Source organism: Juglans microcarpa x Juglans regia, chromosome 6D, assembly GCF_004785595.1.
Source record: "Juglans microcarpa x Juglans regia isolate MS1-56 chromosome 6D, Jm3101_v1.0, whole genome shotgun sequence".
In the NCBI taxonomy this organism is placed as follows: domain Eukaryota; kingdom Viridiplantae; phylum Streptophyta; class Magnoliopsida; order Fagales; family Juglandaceae; genus Juglans; species Juglans microcarpa x Juglans regia.
In genome coordinates, this window is record NC_054604.1 from 31,182,321 (window position 1) to 31,194,464 (window position 12,144).

Here is a 12,144-nt window from a genome sequence, read left to right on the forward strand (position 1 = left end):
CTACCTTGTGACTCGGTAAGCCTACAAAACCAGACGCCGCTTGATTTAATGCCTTGTTTACTTTCACAAAATTTCTTATCTCATCTTATGTAATCATTATAATTTTTTCAAATTCTCACACAAAATATAATAAACAATTCAACTTTTTTAAATTTTAAAATAAAAATAATATTAAAAATATATATTCTAACAATATTTTATTCAACTTTCAACTTTTACCTCAACTCATCTCATTTACGAAAACAAACGAGGCCTAAAGCTAACCAAGATTAAGCATATACTGGTTGTGTTCAAAATGTAACGAAAAAAAATAAAAAATAAAAATTTAGAACTCGAATGAGCATACCTTAACCCTTTTCAATAGTTCTTTCGCATTATTGTCCTTCTTAAAGTGTTCTCTTAGTGGCTGCAAATGGGATGGGACAGAACGAAGAAATTAGCCCGCAGATATAACAAAGTTGATGAATTGAGGCCTCTCTTGAGCAGATTTTGCACTACCACCAACCCGTGTCCATTACCCCTCAAAAAAAGTAAAATAGTTAAACAATAACATTTTGCCAGCACTCACACTACACCCTCAGCAGGCTGGCTGGACGCTGAGGATTATTAACCTCTTCACTTCTTCGAAATCAGAAAGAAAGAAGAAGAAGAAAACATTATTAACCGGGCCAAACCAATTAAGGATATGACTCACAGAAGTCCAATATAATTTATCTAACATTAATCAAGTAGTGGAATTAATTTAAAGAAGTCCACTTTATGCATAACTGCAAGATAGTCATGACTTGCAGAAGTCCAATATAATTTATCTAGCATTAATCAAGCAGAGGATTTAATATACCTAGGAAGCATTATAAATGGGAAAAAACATACCTCCAGTATCTTAATCAACGCCTTTGATAAAGCTAGCTTAAGGTCACCTGGGTGTAACTCCCCACTTTCATAGTCAGCAGTCAATTCTTCAAAGCTTCTGAAAGTCCTGAACAACGGGTATCGAGAATTGGATGAGAACAAGCAGGGTGAATGTTTCTGATGGAAATTGGCTCAGCAAAAGACCTCTAGACAACTATAATATTTAAGGAACAAGCATTGTCAGTATGATGCGAGAGTTAAGTGCAAAAGCAAAGTCCTAGCATCAATCAGATTTGACAAGTAAAGCTGCTTTCACAAGAACAGCGAAACTGACTTATGACCACCATTATCTGCACTGCGCTCTATGACAAACTCTTTAAACCATGGTAAAACGAGATACTTTATGTACTCCAAGCAAGGATTTCCTTCCACAGTCTTGGGAGGACAGTAAGCTTTCTTTATCTTCAAATTTACGTCAGCCTACAACAGTCGGGGAAAAAAAAGCTTCAAACTCAATTCACATGTTTTCTATGTGCAACTAATAGAAGCAATGCAATTCTTCCCCGAACTAAATGGTAAATTAATATCCCCTTTTGCTTTGCTAGCACCTTACCTCATCATCTTCCATGAAAATGGAGGACGATGGATCACTTTTTGACATCTTCTACTGCCCTTGCTGTAAACCAGGTAACATGTCTGCAAATCACCATCAAGCAAAAGTATTAGAAACCAAAAACAATCGACATAAAAAATAATAGGATATAAAAGTAAACATAACAATAGTGAGGTATGAGAGATAAGGAGGATACGATGAGACAAAATAATAGGCTTGTTCTTCCTCTTGATGTCATCACAATACTCTCTTGCAAGTACGTTCACTTTTTTGTTGATCCATTCCCAGTTGGCAAATATCGGCCTATCTTGAAAAAAGAACATGAAAAAAAAAGAAACACTTCCTGTGGTTAACAATGATGTGCTTCAACAAAAGCAACAAACAATTTCTATTTGTCCTTTCAATGTCAAGAGTATGTACTGCAGTGGTAACATAAGCACAGGGTTCAAAAGACAAGACTGCTAGGAAATCAAAGCCCCCTATTCCTGAGCAAAGGATAAAACATTTAGAGAGGTTATCTATTCCCAAACCCACCTATCCTACGGTTTTCAATCAAACAAACCAGGGTCAGTCGGTTTCCCCTTCCCCCATTTGGTCAGTGGGTAGGAGTGTCAGGTTTATGGCCGATAAACTTGACTTACTCAACCAGACTGATTACACATTCTATATATAATATACACAAGTTTTTAAAACATGTTTTTAGGTGAGTTTTTAAAACATTTTAGGGTTTTGTAGTTTTGATATCTAATTTTCTAGACTTTCTCAGCCTCTTCACTCTCTCTCTCTTCAATTCAAGAACCTGCCCTTCTAGCCCTAATCGCCGCCTCATCCACTCATCGATGCCAAGACACACCACCACCCTACCTATCTACCACTCTACCTTTGCCCCCACGGAACCATGTCTTCACCATTGCACCATGTTGATAACTCTAATTGTCCAATTAATAGCCTCATGATCAGATTGATGGCTTTCAAGCCTTCAAGGCCTAATACAAATTTCACTAACTCAGTCGACTTAGCTGACCTTGGCAAATTGATTGATTACCAAAACCATTTATTCAACCATCAGTAGGGGCCTAGTAAATAGGCATTTCTTAGTACTTGCATGAATAAAAAAAAAATATGCTAAAACCATGTAACTGTTCATACAACTTGCCATTTGGAGCCCCAAATGGGTGTTTGAGGATGAACTGAGCTACAACTTGTTAGCAGATGAAGCATTCGTCAATATCCTTTTCTTTTATAAGTAAAGCATGGGTAAAATATCTCACCATTAAAGTATAATAACTTAATGAATGAGATTCATACTCGTGCAGATCCTAACCTCTCCACTAATATGGGTTTCCTTCTTTTAACTAGGCTCAAAAAATCCAATGCTCATCAGTTATATTTCCTATACCCCTGATCAAAATAAGGATGTATCTGACTGAAATTAAGATGTAATCCAGTCATGCTTAAACTCTATAAAGATACCACAATGCCTCTGCCTATAATCCTTAAGAATATAATGATATTAGTGAGAATCTAGACAAGTCAGTACTTAGATCAGCATTTTCATGATCAACCTTATCATTTATACATTGCTTAAGCATTGACATATACAAACATTTTTTTTTATAAGTAAAATATAAAAACTTATAAAGATATCTCAACATGATAAAATTAAATCAACTTCGTATTGCCTATATTTAGCTGCAACAAGCCTGTGCAAACCCAATGACACAATGAAGCAAAAGGGAAGTGCAAGATACAGTCTGTACGCAAACCAACCAGGGAAACAAAACGATCTATTCACAAACTAAAAGCAAACGGCAAGCACCTTCAGGAAAAATATATCGGCACACTGCATGCAAGGGTAGAAAACTTGAGCAGCAGTCAACTCATCCTGCTCATTTCGACCCATAATTTGACTGCACCTGTAATGAAAAACAGCAAGCGATAAGTCAAAGAGAACCACACAACCAGGGCATTATCACATAATAATTTACCTGATTATCCTTGGTAGCTTATTCCTTCGAGCTATATCCATAACAACAGGCCAGTATTCATGTGCCCTTGAATTAATCTCCTTTGACGACCACAAAAATTCAACTTTTCCACCTTCAAGATCCATTCCAACTGCTTTCCAAATCTCAATCAAGTAGCGCCCAACGGTTTCGATTTTCTTCAAGTCACCCCCCATCTTATTGTTTAGCTGGGCAAACCAACTGCAATCCATATTTTCACTCTGCACCCAGCAGATGTCAGCTTTTTAACATTTATTGACTTCATAACTCCCGGTAGAACAAGTTAGAAAACAACTTGTTGAATGAGGTCTATGAAAGGATCCTATAATAACCTGAGCGATGTGCATTCGGCCAGAGGGCTCAAAACCGTCGCAGCAGACCGGTTCGGGCTTGTTCGCCAGAAGATTTCGCAATTCGTCTTCTTGAATACACTCCTCTCCCACACTCCTCACGATCCGGTACTTCTCCTCCAAACTCGGCCTACACCAATGAAAGAGTGAATTAGATGACCCGGTTGTATCCGTACAAGTCCAGAATCTCAACTATAAGAAAAAATGGGTAGGTTTCGGGAGAGATTCCCACCGGTTCGCTGAGTTCGAGGAGCTCGAGGATGGGCCATCAGCGTGGGAGTCTGAGATCGAGATGGATTGAATGGCTGCCTCCGGTGGGGTCTCATTTTGATGGGGTACTTCGGTCGCCATTGGAGCTGCACGGGCAAGCAACGTTCTAACTTCTGGGGCTTTTGGGACTCAGTTTTGAGGGTATAGGTTTTTCTTTCCTTTCCTACTGCGTCGTATGAGCCGGGTGGGGTGAGTTCAAAGGCAATTTGAGCGTCGGCTAGGCCCGCAGGGTTTGGAGATGAGCGCTGTGCGTATACCGGCGATGATTGGGTGGATGAAATTATGAATATGAATGTGCCCAAAATAATTAACAAAGAGCCGCTCGGTAAAACTAGTTTTTTTTTTTTTTTTTTTTCTCATTTTTCTATTTATATTTTTTTAATATATTTAAATATTTTTAAAAAATAAAAAAAAAACACATCAATACATTTAAAATTACTATTTTCATTGTTCGGTAAAAAAAAAAAAAAAAAAAAAAAAGAAAAAAACACCGAGCGGTCAAAATCTAATCGAGTGTTAGGTAAAAAATGTTCGCAGAACTGAACGAGTGAATTGATGATACCGTTACCGTGTGAGTAGTTGGGTTACTATCCTTTTGTAACCTATTTATTATTTTTTTTATTTAATTTTTTTTTATTAAATAGTTAAAAAGTGATTATTAATAAAATTATATTTTTTTTAATTTGTTCTTAATGCTTAAGGATGTTAAAAAAATATAAATAATAAATATACTATAAATAATAAATGAGTAGTAAAAATGTAATAATCCTATCACTACATGTGAGTAGTTTATGACTTTGTCACTTTAGTATCGTTTGGATTTGAAGATGAGTTGAGATGAATTGAGATGAGTTGTGAATAGTAGTGAAATGAGTTATGAATAGTAGTGAGATTTATGAGTTAAAATTACTGAATAGTAATGAATAGTAGTGAGATGAATTGAGATGAATTGAAATGGATTGTGAATACAAACCGGACCATGTGAAGATCTATTTGTACTGGACTTACACTAGATGTGAATGCGGCTCGGTTACTTGTCCAGGTTAATCCCGTCCGAAATTTGGGTTTGAGTAATTCTATGCGTTAATTACTATTTATTTTCACACTGTATATTTATAATTATTTTTTATAGAGTCTGAAAATATTTTTTATAAAATGTGAAGAAATTTTTCATAAAATATAGAGTAATAAATAATAACTGATTTGTTTAGAATAATTCCAGTTTTGAAATTCGGAATCCGTGGATAGACCAAATTTTGCAATAAAATTTTAATTTTTTAACTTATCGAGATATTTGGGTTGGACATAGCTTAATTTTTAAAAAATAAATCCGAGTTGCAGGTATGATAATTGCCTCCAGAACCTGGTTATCCGGGTTTCATATTGGATCGTGAAAAAAATTGGCCGAATGGGCAATGCTAGTGTCGAGTTCATATAAAACAAGTCATATTTAAATTGTATTTAAGTCCATAATCTATCCTATTTAATTAAACAGTATTGGTCATTAGATTCGGGGTGTAAAATTTAACAGGAAAACTGGACTCAATTGGCTCGAACCAATGGGACCGGTTCCATTAATTTCAAAATCAGTCGGTTTGGATTCTATGATTTTTAAGATTAGACCGAAACGGACTGATTGACTATTTTATATATTTTAAATTAATATATTATATATAATATATATAATAATATAAATTATATTTATATATAAAATAATGTTATTGTAATTTATAACATGAAATTTTAATCTTAAATATGAAAATTTATTTTGATCATCTTTAAACATAATATATATATATATATATATTAATAACATTTTATAGCCTAATAAGTTTACATTTTATTAAAGGATAATGATAGATTTATTACTCTCCTACCACTTTTTTACTACTTTTTTTATTTTTTTATTTTTTTAACTTAATAGTTAAGGAAGTGACTATTAGTTAGATTGTATATTTTTTTAATTTTTTCTTAATGATTATGAATATTAAAAAAATACTTAAAATAAAATAATAAAAAGATAAAATTTTAAATACACTATAGAGTAAGATGGTTGTAGGAAAGTAATAAACCTATCATTATCATTTATTAAAACCGGAAAATCGAACTGAAACCGGTAAAACTGGACGTACCGGTTGAGAAGGTTAACCAGTACGTAATCAGTTTTTGAAAAGGTAAAACCAGTGCATATCGGTTCGGTCATAAATTTTATCTAAAACTGAATCAAACTGGACCAATTACACTCATAGTCAATAACCCTAATTCACTAGTCTTTGTGTTAGATTAGTATCAAATTTATAGGTAATTATAAACTCTAAATTTGTTTATTTGGTTAGGATCAAGCCAAGTTACGATTGATAAAGTATAAGTTGTAACCCGATTCATCTAAATCAATGGACTAAGGTTCAGTTTGGATTGATAAATACTCTTAATCTATCTCATCTCATTATTATAATTTTAATAAATTTTTACATAAAATATAATAAATAATTTAATTTTTTCAAATCACAAAATAATAATAATATTAAAAAATAATATTCTAATAATATTTTATTTAACTTTTAATTTTCATATCAACTCATCTCATCTCAACTCACTATTCAAATCCAATCTAAAACCCTCGGTTCTTAATCATTAATTTTATATAGAGTTTATTGTTTGCGTCAAAATCTGTCAAATTTATCAAAGATTATATTAGCTCGTAAGTTATTCCATTATCAAACTGGTGTATAGAGCACACCATCCACGTTACTTAAAATTGTAAGATTTGATTTATATAATTGAAATTTTATTTTTTTTTTCAAATCAAATTATATCATATAAGTACTTTACTATACGTATTATTCACATCGACTTGTAAATAAAATGTTTCTTAATCCAAGCGATCTGATACCATCACATGGTCTACACATGGGAACTATGAAAGCATAACTCATGCCCCGTTTAAATCAATGTTTTGAATACCGTACCGGACGTCGTACCGGTTAAGGCACTGGAACGAAATATTTCGGTATCGGTACCGTTTCGGGATAGCGTTTCGGGGTAATGTTTCGGGATAGTCGATATATAAATAAATTATATATAAAAATATATATAAAAATTATATTCCAAAATAATAATCTATATATAAATAAATTATATATAAATACATATATATATAAATTATAAATAGTCTAGTCTGAATTGGAGGTTAAAAAATAAACTTGTAGTTTGAAAAAATAAAATAAAAAACACACAGGCCGAAATATCGACTGGTACCGGCTGAAATATAGGCCAGTACAGGCCGAAATTGAGGCCGGTACGACCAATAATTTGGCCAGTACGGAACAGATATAGTACCTGTACCGGTCGGAAGGCCGAAACGAAAAATTTCGGCCGTACCGGCCAGTACGGTACGAAATTTAAAACATTGATTTAAATACAAAAATAGTTTCATTTCATTTCATCATTACAAATTTATTAAATTTTCATATAAAATGTAATAAATAATTCAATTTTTTCAAATCTCAAAACAATAATAATATTAAAAAAATAATATTTTATTAAATTTTCATAGAAAACAATCTTATTTCATCTTATTATTCAAACGGCCCTTAATTTTGTTTATTTAATTAAACGGTTGGTTTGTGATCCATTTTAAATTTTAATATTTTATGAATGCCACTCTTAATAAGAAAATGTTTTTGCTTGTAAAATTGCAATTGGCGGTGTGGATTGGATAATCTTTTCCTTTCCTTCCCTCGAAAGATTTGCGGAATATTAGATCATTGATCTCATGAAAAAGATCACCATTCACTAAAGTCATGGGTGAATTGTCCCTTTTCATCATTGGTTGTGACTTTTACTTCAATCCAAGAGATAACAATAATAACCCAATAGAATAATTTTTTTTTTTTAATTTTGTAAGGGAAGGAAAAAAGAAAAGCATGGTTATCTTTAATGTTATTTTTTAAGAGTAATATTAAATATAATTATATATTGTGTAAGTGTCGCATATTGATTTTAAAAAATAGTAAAGTTTACTATTAAAAAATTAAATTTTGTTATATAAATATCATATTTAACCAATTTTTTGTAAAGAGGTGCACAACGTTTGCCAACTCTATAACTATAAATATAATTTTTTTTATTTTCAATTAGTCAACTGCCTTACAATCTCATGGATATCTTATGTTACTATTTCAACACGAGTCATGCTACTTGTACCGATAGCAAGACCGATAAGTATATTTTTATTTTTATTTTTTATTATTTTTTATCTATTTTTAAACATCTTTAAATACTTTTTAAAAAAAGAAAAAAATACACAAATTCACTAATAATAATTTTCTTAATCATTAAGATTTTCTTTCAAAAAAAAACACAATCGGTCAAACCATCCATCAAACTATCATTCACTTAACATTTATCTGTCAACATTTTATGTATCTTATAATTTTTTTTCGTTTTGAGAAGCGTACGTTGGATGGTAGGCCAAATAGAGAATATCTACTTTTGATCTTGCCTTTCTAGTATTCTTCATTCAAAAGCAAAAACAAGAAAAAGATTCTTAGATTTTGCAGGCGTGCACAACTTCCTGCGGCAACTCTCCTGCCCGTAGCGGTATTGATTCAACAATCAACCCCAAGCTTCCAAGAAATTGTATCTTGCCTTGCCTTCTCTCTTAAAAGACAAATATCCTATTAAGTTTAAAAATAGAATTTTAAAAAAATATTAAAAAAAGTATTTTTATTTTCAAAAATATTATTTAAAATAAGAAACATTTAAAAATAAATTAATTCATAGAAAATATAATTTTCAATTTCATTTTTTGTTTGAGGAATTATTGATTTTTCTTACTTTTAAAAAATTATTTGAAGTTTTAAAAAATATTATTACGTTGAATATTATTAATGCATTTTTTATTCTTTTATTTATTTGAGGAAAATTAATATATTTTTCCTAGATTGGAAATGGAACTAGATAGGAACACCAAACGCTTTGGCGCGTGGCTCGTGGTTTGTCGTTTGGCTTTGTTGATAATTTCAAATGCCAGAACTTTAAAAAAATAAAAAAATTCAAATGCCAGAAGTTTAGAGTTTTTTTTTTTTTTATAGAAGAAGTTTAAAGTTAAACACACGACAAAAAAAGTGAGGTACAGGCGGGAACTCCAGAACTGCAATTAAACCAAAACTGCGGCCCTTCATTTCAAAAGAAAAAAAGGGTATCAGAATAAAATGGTAATCTTCACCATTTCACATAATTTTATATATACAGCCACCGGTCGGACTCCCGCCAGTGCATTTTATGTAAGTTTTTTTTATATGTATTTTTTTAAAGAATTCACTTCATTAAAAAACATTTATTTAATTGTTAAGTAAAACAATAATAAAAAAAAAATTCAGTGAAAGGACTAGCATTTTCCTATTAAAACTGGCTATTGCTTTAGATAATCTTATAGTCCTTTGTTTGGTTCTAGAGTCTATACTAAAATATTTAAAAATGGATTGTTTACCAAGATTCCGACTCGAATGCGTGGATATATCCAGACCGAAAATTGGGTTATGACTCAGGCCAGAACTAGGATGAAACCGGATATTGGGTGTAACCTTTTTTTTTTTTTTAATACAAAAGTCTGTGTGTTATTTAATTTTTTTCAAAAACAAATGTCGAAAACATAATTTTTTTATTAAAGCCTATATTTTATTATATTTTTCAAGAAAAAATGTTGCTAATTTTTTATTTATTTATAGAAAGCCTATATTTTATTCAAGAAGTCGTGTTGAAAACCATAATATTAATGCACTCGACATTGTCTATAATAATCAAAACATAATAAAATGAAAAATTAAATTTTATGTCAAACATAAATAAAATTAGAAACAACTAATTACTTTTTTAACTAAATGCATGTAAAAGGGAAAAAAAAAGAAATTCAATATTTTTTTTACTCAATGTTGAAGATTTTTTTTTATATATATATAAACAAAGGTGCTGGGTTTTAAACCCAGAACTTGGGTTTCATACCTGTCCTAGACTAGGTAAGTCCAAGTTTGGTAATGCGGATTTTGGCCTAGGTTTGACTCGGGCTGAAACAGCAACCAAAACCTTAATAATATCCCGATTCTAGATCGGGCCTAGAAAAATTGACTTGGATGAACAGTCTTAATTTCAAACAGAATCTTACATATGTTTAATATGTGGTAATTTAATGTGGGATGATATTATTATATTTTTTTATCCTAAATAATGTGGAATGGTTTATAACCATGATGTGTTTAATGTGTTAATAAATGAATATTTAATAAAGAATAATACTACATGTAGTCGTAAAGTGTGCAAACGCCGTGAGTTGCTTTGAAAAAAAGTGAAATCTACAATTAAAAAATTAATTTTTTTTATGTGCGTCTCGTATTTTTTTAATTTTTTCAAAATGATTGCACGGTGCTTGTATACTTATGACTGCAATTATAATTTATCTTTAATAAATATTATGATATAGTTTTGGCTTATTCTCTTAATTAAGCCAAAAACTCAAAATTTTTGTTAAGTCTCAAGGTATGTCTAGTTATGAAAAATTTTAAAAATTTTGAAATTTTGTCAATATTGAGTTTTAGAAAATAAGAAATAAAATTTGTTAGGGGTGAAAAACCGACCCCTCGGTTCGGTGTTGTGCACAAACCGAAACCAACTGATACTAATATTTTGGGGAAGAAAATCGGCCGTGTAAGGGGTAAAACCGGCTGGTACGATTGCCGGCCGGTTCACGGTTGGTTTGGCGGTTTGTTGGAAATCAGTTGTGTCTTTTCAAAAAAAAAAAAAAAGAGCCTAAAGTAACCATTCAATCCAACCAGACAACCATAAAATTCAAAAATCCAGAAAATAGAAATCGTAAACAATAAAATCATCTAACAATCCAATAAATCGTAAACAACATAATCATCTAAGAATCAAAGAAAATAGAAAACAACAGAATCATCAATCAAGAAAATAGAAATAACACTAGACAAAAAAAATTTTATCCAGAGAGTGGAGAGGACGAAATGAGGGAGACGGCTGAGGAAGCCACTGATGCTGATGCTGTTGGAAAGTGGAGAGTGGAGTGGAGAGTGAGGGCTTGAAACGGAGGAACGTGGAAGGCTACGCAGCTGCGAACGCTGGAAGAGATGAGTCGCTGCGCCACTGGAGACTGAGAGTAGTGAGAGGATTGAGTGCTGAGGGTTGGAAACGACGAAATGATGAGACTGAAAGTAGGGTTGTTTAACTAGGCAGAAATGGCGCCGTTTGGTTTTTTTTTTTTTTCATAAGCAAAACGATGCCGTTTCACCTGGAAACGGCGTCGTTTTAGAATGGATTTTATATAAAAAAAAAAATTAGTTTAAGACGTCGGTCGATTTAGCAGTTTTCTATTGGTTCGAACCAAGATCGAATTGGCAGACATTGATTTTAATAAAATTCCACTGTCCACCGACCGGTTCCGAGATCGGCCAACCGGTCTGAGTCGGTCCCGGTCGATCCTTCGGTTTCTTGTACAACCCTAAAAATTGTGGAGTTTTCTTGAGTAATGCTATTTAATATCTTTTTTACTATCATCATTTTACAATCTCATAATATGATATTAAATGTTTATAAATTATTTATTATATTTTACTTATGGACCATTCACGTAATTCTATATTAATGGACGTTGAGGAGATTTTTTTGATAAAAAAGATGATGGATATTTTTTTTTAAATACTTCTTTTATTAGTTTATAAAAGTGGATGGATAAAATTGAACCATTATTTAATTATAAATTTTAAAAGATATTTCATCATAGAGTTTGTAAAAATTGTATTAATTTTTGTATTTAGATAATAAGTTAATAACAATCGAAAAATTGTAATAGAAGTTTTTTAGATTTAAATAGGTTTTATATTATTTTAAATTAATTATAAAAGATAAATTTTGTTAAACCAAGCATACCCTTAAAAATTTTTGAGAGAAAATATAATCATTTAAAGAATTCTATGTCCTTTTTTTAATCTTAAATTTTATAATTGCTATTTAAGGAATTAACAGATAAAATCGTTTC

The 12,144-nt window shown here is 31.4% G+C and overlaps 1 pseudogene; it reads right to left on the reverse strand.

Annotated features, from left to right (window-relative positions):
- Positions 1–3,712, reverse strand: LOC121235950 (annotated as a pseudogene).
- Between the last annotated feature and the right edge of the window lie 8,432 nt (positions 3,713–12,144).